Source organism: Microchirus variegatus (genome assembly GCF_963457635.1).
Source record: "Microchirus variegatus genome assembly, chromosome: 5".
In the NCBI taxonomy this organism is placed as follows: domain Eukaryota; kingdom Metazoa; phylum Chordata; class Actinopteri; order Pleuronectiformes; family Soleidae; genus Microchirus; species Microchirus variegatus.
Window position 1 is genome coordinate 25,298,262 of NC_139806.1, and position 11,697 is coordinate 25,309,958.

Below are 11,697 nucleotides of genomic sequence, written 5' to 3' on the forward strand. Positions count from 1 at the left end.
CTGAGTAGTCTTATGTTCTGTTTCCTGTTTTATTTTGAAATCATTGCCATTGCCTCTCGTTTCAGTGTCTGCTTTCCCTCCTCTGTGATCACGTGATGTGTTTCCACCTGTGTATTTAGCCTGCGAGTCCTTGCCCATGTTGAAGATCATTATTTGTATATCTTTTGTTGCCTTGTGCTTTTTGGGAAACCTGTTTTTGTTCAAGACCAGTAAAAAGTATTGTTCCGTTCAAACTGAGACGTCGTGCTTTTGAGTCCACATCCTGATAATAGCTGGATAATGAGAATTTGTCTCGGCTAAAGTGTACGATATAGTATCACATAAAACATGGTGCTTGCAACATAAATAAGATGATTTACCATAATACTTCCATATTACGAAATTACAGTGAGACCGCTGACTGCAATTCTGCCTCCAACTCCCAAGTGTCCACCCACAGCACAAGAGTCCACCATCATGATGCTACTACACTAACATACATGACCTTGGAGCATTTATTGCCCAACAAAGAGAAAAAGCTGTTGTGTGTGTTTAAACTAAACCTGAAACCTCAACCTAACGATATGTCTTAATATACAACGACGACAGCTTCACTGGATAATTATAATTCTGAACTGTCTCAATATATTTGCCTAATGCCATCAGTGATGCTCCATAATTGATTGACAGCACTTGACTTTGTGGTTGCCTGGTGACAGAAATATTCTTCTCCACATCATGTGTGGCAACCATGTGAAATACAGTAGTAGTCACAAGCGCAAGCGACATCCTCCTACATCCTCGTATCAACGGGCCAACAGGACTTCTTTGCACGACTGTTTTCAAAAGGATGTAAGGGTTTGACAATCTTCACTGAAACAATGTACTCACAAAATTGCTTGGTTGCTTCAAGAGCCATTGAATACAAGTGAGGACAAGATAACAAGAAGAGGGCAAGAGGACGGGGGAAGAGTAAAAGATGCGTTTAATAACACAAAACAAAATAAAGTGGAAAAGTTCAAGTGGTTAGCATCTAATGTTCCCATCCATCTCCTACCACTGTCTCAGGAGAACTCATTACTGCTCTGTATCTCGATACGATAAATGAGCGGGTTAATGGACTCATGGCAGCCCAGTTAGTTTACGAACAAGAAGAGAGAACAAGGAAAAACTGCTAATCTCTACGAGAAGCAGGTGGAATCTTCCAAATCGCACTAATTAGCGCGCAATCTCTTGTGAATTTAAAGTGCAAAAACACATTGTTGACAGTTGGGAAAGCTGTCGTTGACTGGCCAATCACAACACAGTCTGTCTTCTGGGGGTGAGATTTCAGTCTGAAACACCCTGGCTGAGGAGAGCTTCAGTGAGGAGAGATTTCTATTGGCTAGTTTCCAGGAACTCTGAGGTTTTTGACCATAAAAACAAGTTAATGTATGTAAGTAGACCTCCATAACTCACATATATGTGCAACAAGACCACTCTATGGGAGTCTTTTTAACTGATCTACAGTTTGGCATTGTTAGGTTTGATTCTTGCGTCGGACCTCGGCGCTCATGACTCTTCCAGTGACGGCATTATCTGACCAATCAGTGGATGGCAGTATGTCATGACGTCACATATAGTATTAGCTCAGCACGCTTGGAACAAGAGCAGGTACTAAAAAAAAAGTACCAGGTTCCAGGTACTGCAGAATCGAGTGGAGTCATGCCAGGACCATGTAGTGGATAAGCCTCAATAAAGACTAACAACAATTCACTCTTACTGTCAAAGTTGGGGAGTGTTTAATTTACCTATTCCCCAGTCTGCATGTTTTTGGACAGTGGGGGGAAGCTGGAGAACCCACAGAGAACCCACATACACATGAGGAGAACATGCAAACTCTGCACAAGTAGACAATGCTCGCACTCATTTTTTCTTTAAGTTCCTTTAAGTTAATGATTACATGTGTTTTTCGCCACTGAATAACATGAGTAAACATCATCCACTCTGCAGAGAAAGCCCATGTATGGACTTTTTTGTGCAAATACAGGAGTGGATGTTTAAATTCACACCCCACCGTCCCCAGATTGTTAAAGGTAATAGATCAGGATTTTTTGAAGTGTTGCTGTATGAGGTAGTGACATAATAGTCAGCACCGTCTGAGCTGTGCTTGGCCCCTGATGCCCTCTGCGGCATATGACAGACATTTTCAGTGAAAACATGGCTGCCAGCAAAAACACAACAAAAAAAATTATTTTAGCCAATTAAGAAAAGACCTGCATCATAAAATGTACACCTCTTCATATCTAAAATATGTTAAGAATATGTTTCATCGCACCAACATTTAAATGACACTCACTCTTTCACCAAATTGCAATACAGAAAATCATCCTTTTTAGCTCAAGGGAACAAGTGGGCTGCCGGTCTACTGCTGCCTCATCTGGTTAAGTTCATGTCACTTAGTAAATCTCAACAAAGGCTTTCAAACACTGGAGTCGCAGAATAGCACAGTCAAACTTACTGATGGAGGCAGCAGTGGATCAACGACTTCTGTGTGCTGTGATGTAAAATAGATGATTTTTCCAATGGAGTTTGGTGTGAGGAATAAGTGGTCTACAAAATTGACACAGACTGGCCATATAATATCAAGATAAAGCTGCAAACATATTATTAAGAAATAATGGACTTAAGATGATAGGTTAGATGAGTCTTAAGCATTTGAATTGGAATTAAAATCAATTAAATGTGTGGTTTTAGTGTCATGATCCCCACACTTTATTCAGACACGTTTTTGTTTCTCTGTTCTTATAGTATTGCATAATAATCACCTTTAAATCCACACTGAGTTAATTGTTGGTTGCAGAAACAACAGTAGTAGAAGATGTGTGGTTAGTCTGCTGATATGTGCTATTACTGAAACACACAACAAGGGTGGGGGGTGATTTTGAGCAGAGAGCTCCAGCATCACACATGTTCTATGGCAGTAAATATGTCTGATCGGTCTTTTATTTTGAAAGTTGTGCGCCCTTCATAGAGGAGCTCTGCTCCTGCAGACATGCAGCACAGTTAGAGAACATCTTGCCCTGCACTGTGAGAGGAAAACAGTCATAAAATTGTCACTATCACTCACGAGCAGACAACAGGTCTATGTAAATTGGCAGCAGCAGCGCCATGTGTGGCGAGTGTCGTCTGCGTAAACTCACAGGTGAGCATTTGGACATGTTTATCTCTGTGTTTGTGGGCGAGAAATGCGCCAGGGAGCCGCGTGGATAAAAATAAAAATGCTTAGTGGAGATAAGAAATGAGTCCTCTTTTATACCCTTTACAAACTGAGGGACAGTTATATCATTTATGTATCCATCTTTGCGCTCCACTCATCTGTGGCATTAAAACGAAAGAAACGTGAATTTTCAAGCACAATGGAGCGGAAAACTAACCTTTGGGATGTTGGACATTGGAACTTCGCTCAGGGAGATCAGTGCTGCTCTTCCTTTAGAAAATATCCCGAGAGCACAGGAGGACTAATGCCATATAAGAGGATTTAAACTTCTTGAACGTGGCATCCCCCAGATGTGGAAACTGCAGTGGTTCTGCACAAGGACTCTGCGCGTTAATGTTGCGTTTTGTCCTTTTTGTTTTTTTTAGTCTGATTCCCTTCTTCTCATCATGTTTTGCACTTTGCAGTTTGCATCCCGTAGATCCAGATTGCATGAGTTGAGATCACGACTTCCATCAGGTCAAATTTGGATAGGAAGAAAAAGAAGAAGAAAAAAAACGCAGACCGGCGCACACTGTATTCAGCTCACCGCACAAAAAAATCCAAGATAAGCAGCGATGAAGTTTCTTTGCTGGATCACTCCTGGTTCCGCGGCTGCAGGTCCAGTTTCCCCCGGCGTGTGTTTTCACCAATGTCCGACTTATCCACCTGTTGGGGAGGGAGACTGAGCGAGAAGCGGTGCCTGCGGGAATAAACGGAGAGCAGCCAGATGCCTGGCAGCAGGCGGTCTGCGGCGCGCTGCTGTTGCTGCTGCTGCAGATTGGTCGTGCGCATTTGGAGACGCATTGGACGCCGTGGCACTGCAAGAGGAGGAACAGGCGTCTAAACAAAATAACTCAGCCTCAGACGTGTAGAGTCTATTTTCAAACAGAAATATCACACAAAACAGAATTCCTGTTGTCTGTGCCATTTTAATAACAACGTCGTTATAAAAATCAGTGTTTTTTTTAATCATACACATTTAAGGAAGGCCAACTTAACTTAATACTAATTTAGAAAGAAAATAAGACATAATACAATAAAATAATATATTATGTTGCTAAAAAAAAACAACAGAAACAATAGGTTGTCTCAGAACAGATCAACTTTATCAGGATTAAAGCATGACCTCTGTGTTAAGACCCTTATTTGAGAGAAACTCAGTGTGAACACAACTCTCTCTCGCTCTCTGGTTTGCTGACTTTCCCTGTTGATGTTGTAAATTCTTCCTAATAGTGTGTAACGCTGCTGAATATCCACTGACGTGTTTATATAGTCTCCATGGCCAGACTCTTTCGAAGAGGTCACGCTGGCAGTGTTTGCATTTCATCTGCAGGTCCAGTTGCAGTGTAATGTCGCTGGGGACACATTTTTGGATGCACAGCGCCTCTGACTGTATATGTAATGATAATGATTGTTTGATGGATTTGTTTTATTTATAGGACAGAAGATGGATTTATAAGTTTGAACTCTCACTTAACCTTTACTTGTTCTATTATATATTTTTTACTTAATCAGGATATTAATTCCAAGTTCTACTCACTTTACCGTCACTCAGTATGACTGTGCTTTAAACCTATAGATTTCAAACACTGTTTTCTCATTACAGAAGCAAATACAGGAAACAAAATCTGCGTTTCTACTTTTGGCTGCCTCTTGATTTCTTAATTAAAAGTCATTTAAAAGCATCACATCCCTGCAGCTGCTGTTCTTCCTTTCATGTTCTCCGCAGACTCAAATTAAATGGTCACACCAGTGTAATAATGAGGTTCCCTGAATGTGTGCATGAACAAACCCCACTCTCTGTCTCTCAAGTCTGACTCTGACTCTTTTAGAGCATGTTGTCATCTATTATCATAAGGGCACCTCTTTTTCATCTGCCATTTTGCGGATCGATATCAGTTAATCTAATTGGACTGATTTAAGAACATGCATACTCATGGACATGCAAAGCAGCAGATAATCAATCAGTGTATGTTTATGTTGGTGATGTTTTCCAGGAATCAAATACATGGTTTCTCGGAGCAGTTTGGAACCAGTGGCCATATGCCGCTTTTCCAATACACAGTTTCAGCACAACTCGGCAAGACTCTACTCAGGCACATTGCAGTCATATATAACATGTATCCACTGGACAGATAAATCCTCTGAGGCTGGAAGCTTGTGTAGAACTCTGTGCTGCGATGTGGAGCCAAGAATAGAACTTTTCGCGAACTTCCGGTTTTCGGATGCCGTTGCCCTCGCCAGCACTCTTGGACCACAACAACATTGTGAGTGACTCATCTTTTTTCACACTTTGGCGACTGGTAGTGTCATGGTTTGGTTTGTCTGTCATGTTTTGATTATGGTTTTGTTTTCTCCTCCATGTTTCATGTCTTGTCTTCCTGTTTTATTTTGTGACCACTCACCCCTGTCTCTGTTCGCCCCGCCCCCTTCTCGTCTGTGTCCACCTGCTTCCTGATTGTTCCTGCTCACCTGAATGCACTTGTCCCCTAATCAGCCCTGCTCAAAAACCCCCTCTGTGTCTTGTCTCGTTGCCAGTTCATTTGTAGCCTTGTCTCGCGTTCCAGCGCTTAATTCCCACGATCCTTGTCATAGTTTTTGTCTTCCCGTGTTTCGACTATTGCCTGCCTGTTTTGTCCGACCTTGCCTTCTGCCTAGCGATTCTGATATCTCTGCCTGTTTGGACTGATCTCCCGTGTTTATGACCTGGACTGAATAAACGTTTTTGTACCTGCCTGAACCTTGAGTCTCCGCGCTTGTGTCCTATCCTGGGTCGTCACGACATCGTTCTGACAGGTAGGGCCTCCAGAGTTCCAAATATTAGTATTTAAATGATTACAAAAAAAAATAATATGGGAGCTTTAAAAATCCTGAAAACTTGCATTAATCGCCAACTTAGCAAGGACATTTCTAAATACTCAATATTTAATAATTAACACAATTCAACCAAGCAGGGCTGTTTTCAGGAGTTTTTGGCAGCCCAAGGCAGAAGGGAACCATGTGCTTGTGTCAATTGAACTTTAAGAAAGCTGGAGGAAACCCTAACTTGTCTTCCATGTCATTTGACAGTTCTCTATTGATTTCTTACCTGGGGTTCATCCTTTATTCATCCATGTATTCTTAAAGTGATACATTTGCATATGGGTTAGGGTTAGATATAACAGGCATCCTTGTATCCTTCAACAAGTTTCTAGGTCATAATCTTCGTTGTTGTCTCCTTTGACCAAAACAGTAATTGTCTCATACGGTATTTTATACAGGTGCAGAACGTATGTGTTGGTCACAAGTTGAGCGAGGGAAAATTTTTGCCCCCCAACTCATCAAAATAGTGGAAACAACAGAAGAGTGAGCATAATGCAGTGAATTTATTTCACCATCTTTGCTTCTGCTGCTGTTGCACCTTTGCAACGTTGTAGGAGTGTGATTTGTTACCCTCGGTACTATATTGTTGTGCAGAAACTTGTCAGAGTAAAAACATCCATATTTGAAGTGCTGAGAGAGCCAGTTGATAAGGTTGTCATGAAGCTAAAGGAAGACTCAAGAGACTGTGTCACAGGATGTCAGTGCGGCTTCAAAGTGCATCAGTGAAATGTAACATGCCGTCTTGTCCAAAACTCACATCCAGCTGGCAGTGACGTCACCCTTTGCATAATCACCTCTGTCCACGTGACTCCTCAACCTTCGTCCCTTTCCCCTCGCCAATCTCTCCCTCACACAGCTGCAGGTTGAACCCGTTTTGTCGAGCGCTTGACAAAGAGTTGGAGTGCTTTCTGTGTTCTCCGAAATCTAAACTGAACCCAGAGTTTCTCTTTCATCTCCATGGAAACACAGTTTCCCCATGCTGTCCTGAGCTTTGGAGACTCGTCCACCTTTTGTAAAGTCGCCCCATGTCATATACGGAATCATTTTTTCCTTTTATTCAAAAGGCAGCTGCACAGTCAACATCACAATAACTCGCAGGTTTTCACATTCCTTTTGTCTTCTTCTTGATGCATCCGTGGGCGTCGAGCTATATTTTGTATCTGTGGGTTTCCTGAGGTTATTGAGGCCACCTCAGCTTTTTAAATCCCCATTGCTCCCATGCTCTCCGTGAGGCTACAGGGTAATTAAAATTGATCTTTCTCTGTCCTCCCCGGAGATGCACAGAGGCAGTGATGGCCACAGAGTCTTCTAGACACAGTTCATATCTGTATGTGAACAACAATTGGGAAGGAACCTGCTGGATATCTGAAGTGTGTATTTTATTTTAAATATATTACATCCTTTTTTCAACAAAACACAAAGATCAGCCAGGACAATAACAGAGTTATTAAAGTTTATCATAGAATACGTTGATACATCCATACATAATAATTGGAGAGCAGCCAGGTTTCCCATCATATGCATAAACACACATGGATGTTCCAACAAATTCCTTGAATTAAATGATAATAATACACTCTTGTCTGTTTGGAGCCAAATCCAGCCGATATTGAGTGAAACGCGGGGTCGCCAGTCCATCACAAGGCCACATAGAGACAAACAATCATCCACTCACACCTACGGGCAATTTTGAGTGTCCAATTACTCTCTGCATGTGCACAGAACGACCCTCAGTGAAACCGGGAGTTTGAGCGGTGACCGGCGTCTGTCTATGAACAACGTCTTTAGGACACACAGCCGCACTGAAATGCTTATTTAGAAAATAATGCAAAATGTACATGTTAATGTGCCAAAGTGTAGCCATTGGCCATTAACTCTTAGAAATAAACGTGCTAAGTAAAACCATATACGGTTCTTCGGCTTGTCCTCATAGGAGAACCCGTTTTGGATCCAGGTGGATCCTTTTGGGGGGTTCCACCAATAACCCTTTTAAAACCCTTTATTCAGAAAAGGGGCTTTAAAGGGTTCAAAATGGTTCTTACTGCAACCATTAGTGTGACCAAGAACCCTTGAAAAACCCCTTTTCAGAAGCAAATGGTTCCAGCCCTTGAAGAAGAACCTTTTTGGAACCTTTATTTCTAAGAGTGTAGTTTCCAACTGTTGTCCCAGGCAGGTTGACGGAACATGAATAACACATAACCCGCATTATTTACAACCCCAAATATAAAACAGAAAGTCCAAAAAATACAAACTGGATTGATCAGTATGTCCACTATTACTAATACACAAATGAATATTATTTATATACAGTCTATTGAACATTCTTGTATGTGTTGTCTAGTTTGTTTCATCACAACAACTGATCACTATTGTAGTCACACGCCAAGTTCACGTCCTATAATTAATGGACACTTCCTCCCAGACATAAATACAGTGAGCGAATATGCATTCCAGCTATTTTGACAGGAGTTTTCATTCTGCTAAAACACTGTCGCTGAATATCTCACCTTGTGAGTGACTCAAAGGGTAAACACTTCTTTTGTGAGGAACCACAGGTTGCAGCAGACTCAGCAACAGTAGCAGGGCTTTGCTTGTCCAGACCCCGGAGAGAATAAACAGAGTGCACACGTGCGCTCTGTAAATACGCCCCGAAGCTCTGTGCTACTGTGCAGGAGTCTCTCCACCGATACTCTGTTTGAAAAAGAGGCTTTGACTCAGCAGTGGTGATTTGTCAGCCACTTGGCAGTTATCTGCAGTTATCTTTGGCTTATAGAACATTCAGTGCAAATCCGAGATTAATTTTCTTTTTGCTCATTAAAGATCAATGATGGGTTCATTTGGATGATTATAAAACGCTCAGTGTCGGAATCCTTTAAAAATATACTTGTGATTATCTTTTAATTATGTTCCCTTTTTTGCAATAACGACGCTATTATCATCAGAATGCAAATTAAAGCGGCTGCCGCTGAAATGTCACCTGCTTTCAAACCACAATACCGTGTGTCTATATGTCAACTTTCTCCTTTGTCTATCACCCTCAGGAGCACCTTTGACTCACTGAAATGGCCTGCTGCTATATCTACTCTCTGCTTTTAGGCTAATTTGCACAAAAAAGAAAAAGACGACAGATGAAGGAAAATCAGTTTTCAAGCCTTTCATGCAGATGACATTATAATAACTTTACAGATGGTGAATATATATATAAAAAAATAATAAACAGCAGCTTTCACTCTGAAGTTTGTGGAGGACTTTCATTTCACACATAGAAGCACATGAGTGCATCACTTCACATCACACAAGGAATAAAAGATAATACCGTGTCATACAATTTGATGAATGCTTGTTCTTTTCATCGCATTCTTTCCTTTGTGAATTGGCATGAGCAAGTAAGATAAAGAAGTGTAAAATTAAAGTTAATATTTTAGATTTTTTTTTTTAGGTAGAGGCTGCAGGCCCATTAAACCTGGACAATACCAGACTAAAAAAACCTAGCCTGATTTTCTGAATCCTTTTTTTTTTGCTGAGAGTGCAGATGGTCAGTGTTTGGCATCAACAGTCAATCATTATTTGATTCCACAGCCGGTTGCATTGCTGACCATGTGCATCTCTTTATGGCCATAATCTGTCACAAATCAAAAGCCATCTCCCCCCCACACACAACTATGGGGTGTGGAAGAGCGGGGGTATCGCAGAACCTAAGACACATTGCAGTCCATAGATCTGAATACAGAGAATCATCACTTATACGTGCAACAGTAAGCGAAAGAGCTGTGTTTTTTTTTTCCATGCAGCCTGCAGCATTCTCTTCTCTCTCTCAAAAAAAGCGTTTTTTTCTTCTTGTGATAAACAGCCACATGGCAAGAAGAAAGTACTGCTGGATGTCTTCCATTATTGCTTTTTGCTTACTCTGTTGCCCTCTTTTTCTTTGTGGAAATTGTTGGCGAGCTGCACTGTCAAGCTGGTATGATGCTATGCTATTTACAAAGTCAAAGCCTATTATGTTGATATGCAATTAATGTATCTGGCCCACACATCCTGCTGTGGACACACAAGCCCTTACCCACAACCTACGCTGAAAGACGACTCGCTCTACCACTGAGCAACCGTCGCCCAATAAGGTTTTCACCAGCCTAACCTCACTCCTCTTGTGGACTCATTCAGATATTCCAACACGGGTGCGAGTCAATCAAATCACATTTATGCTTTTACCTCAAACATCACAAAACTTGTTGGGGATCTTGTAGACAAGTTGTTCTCTGACAAAAAAAAAACAACACTCCTCTGCTTAATGTTGATAGTTCCCGCAAGCACCAAGCGTCCCAGTGACACTGTGAGTGCAGCATAACAGATCTGAGTGTGTCAGGATAAATAAGAAAGACAGAAGCTCATGAGGACACAGTGCAAAATGCTGCTAAGTTACACATTAAAAATGCACTAGTACTGGCCTCGCTGGTCTGCCCTCTAATAGAAATACGAGGTACTATTATTACAGCATTTTATTACAGATCCACTTTGTTGGGGAGATATGAGTGACAATTTCGTATATGGTCACTTGATAAAGCAGCGGATGAGACATCCTGGCTTTTAGTCACCAGGCAAAGATTACATTTATTCGTCCGTTATTTACAGTGGGGAGTCTCATTGGGATCAACATCTCTCTTTCAAGAGAGCCCTGTGTACAAAACAAACGTAAACATAGACATTGCAATGAAGAAAAACTGAGTCTTTAACAGTGGACACAAGGGGAAGGTATCCAAGCTGAGGACACCTGCGTCTGAGCAGCAACGAAGAAACCAGACACTGGTGGTTGGTGAAGAATGAAGGGATGTGACAGCCAGGAAGTGACAGTAAAGAGATTAATTAAAGTAAGTAGTAAGTACCTAATTAGTAACGATACACTCTTAGAAATAAAAGTGCTAAGTAGAACCATGTAAGGTTCTTCGGCTTGTCCTCATAGAAGAACCCTTTTTGGTTCCAGGTAGCATCTTCAACCTGGAACCCTTAGTGATACCAAAAACCCTTTTACAACCCTTTATTCAGGAAAGGGTTTTAAAAGGGTTCTCTGGATCAAAATGGTTCTTACTGGAACCATTAGTGTTACCAAGAACCCATTTCTTCGTGAAAGGGTTTTTCAGAAGCAAATGGCTCCAGGTAGAACCTCAGCCCTTGTAGAAGAACCCTTTTGGAACCCTTCTAAGAGTGTACTGTTTTAACCCCATCTTTCTCCAATAATACACAACTTCAAAAACCCCGAAGAACCTGAAGAAAAAACTTGTCACAGTTGTTGTTTCCAATATGTTGCACCCATTTGTCAGGCTGTCAGCAGTTCATTGGCAAAGCTATCACACAGCACAGACTCTAAAATTGTGCCAGTCGTTTGGATGGAACAGGAAGTGACATCGAATTTTGTCTGAGTTGTTTTCATTTCTGTGCTGCGGCACCAGAAATTAACCAATTTACTGTGGCAGGCTGCGTGACCCCAGGGGCAGAGTAATCATCCCAACTCTAGAAGCATCAGATCAGTTTCCTTATTCTTAATTGTTGCATTTCAGCTCCAATGTAGCTGTTTCTCAGTTTATTTAGTGTTTATAATCAACAGTGTCGGTAGTCTTTCCTTC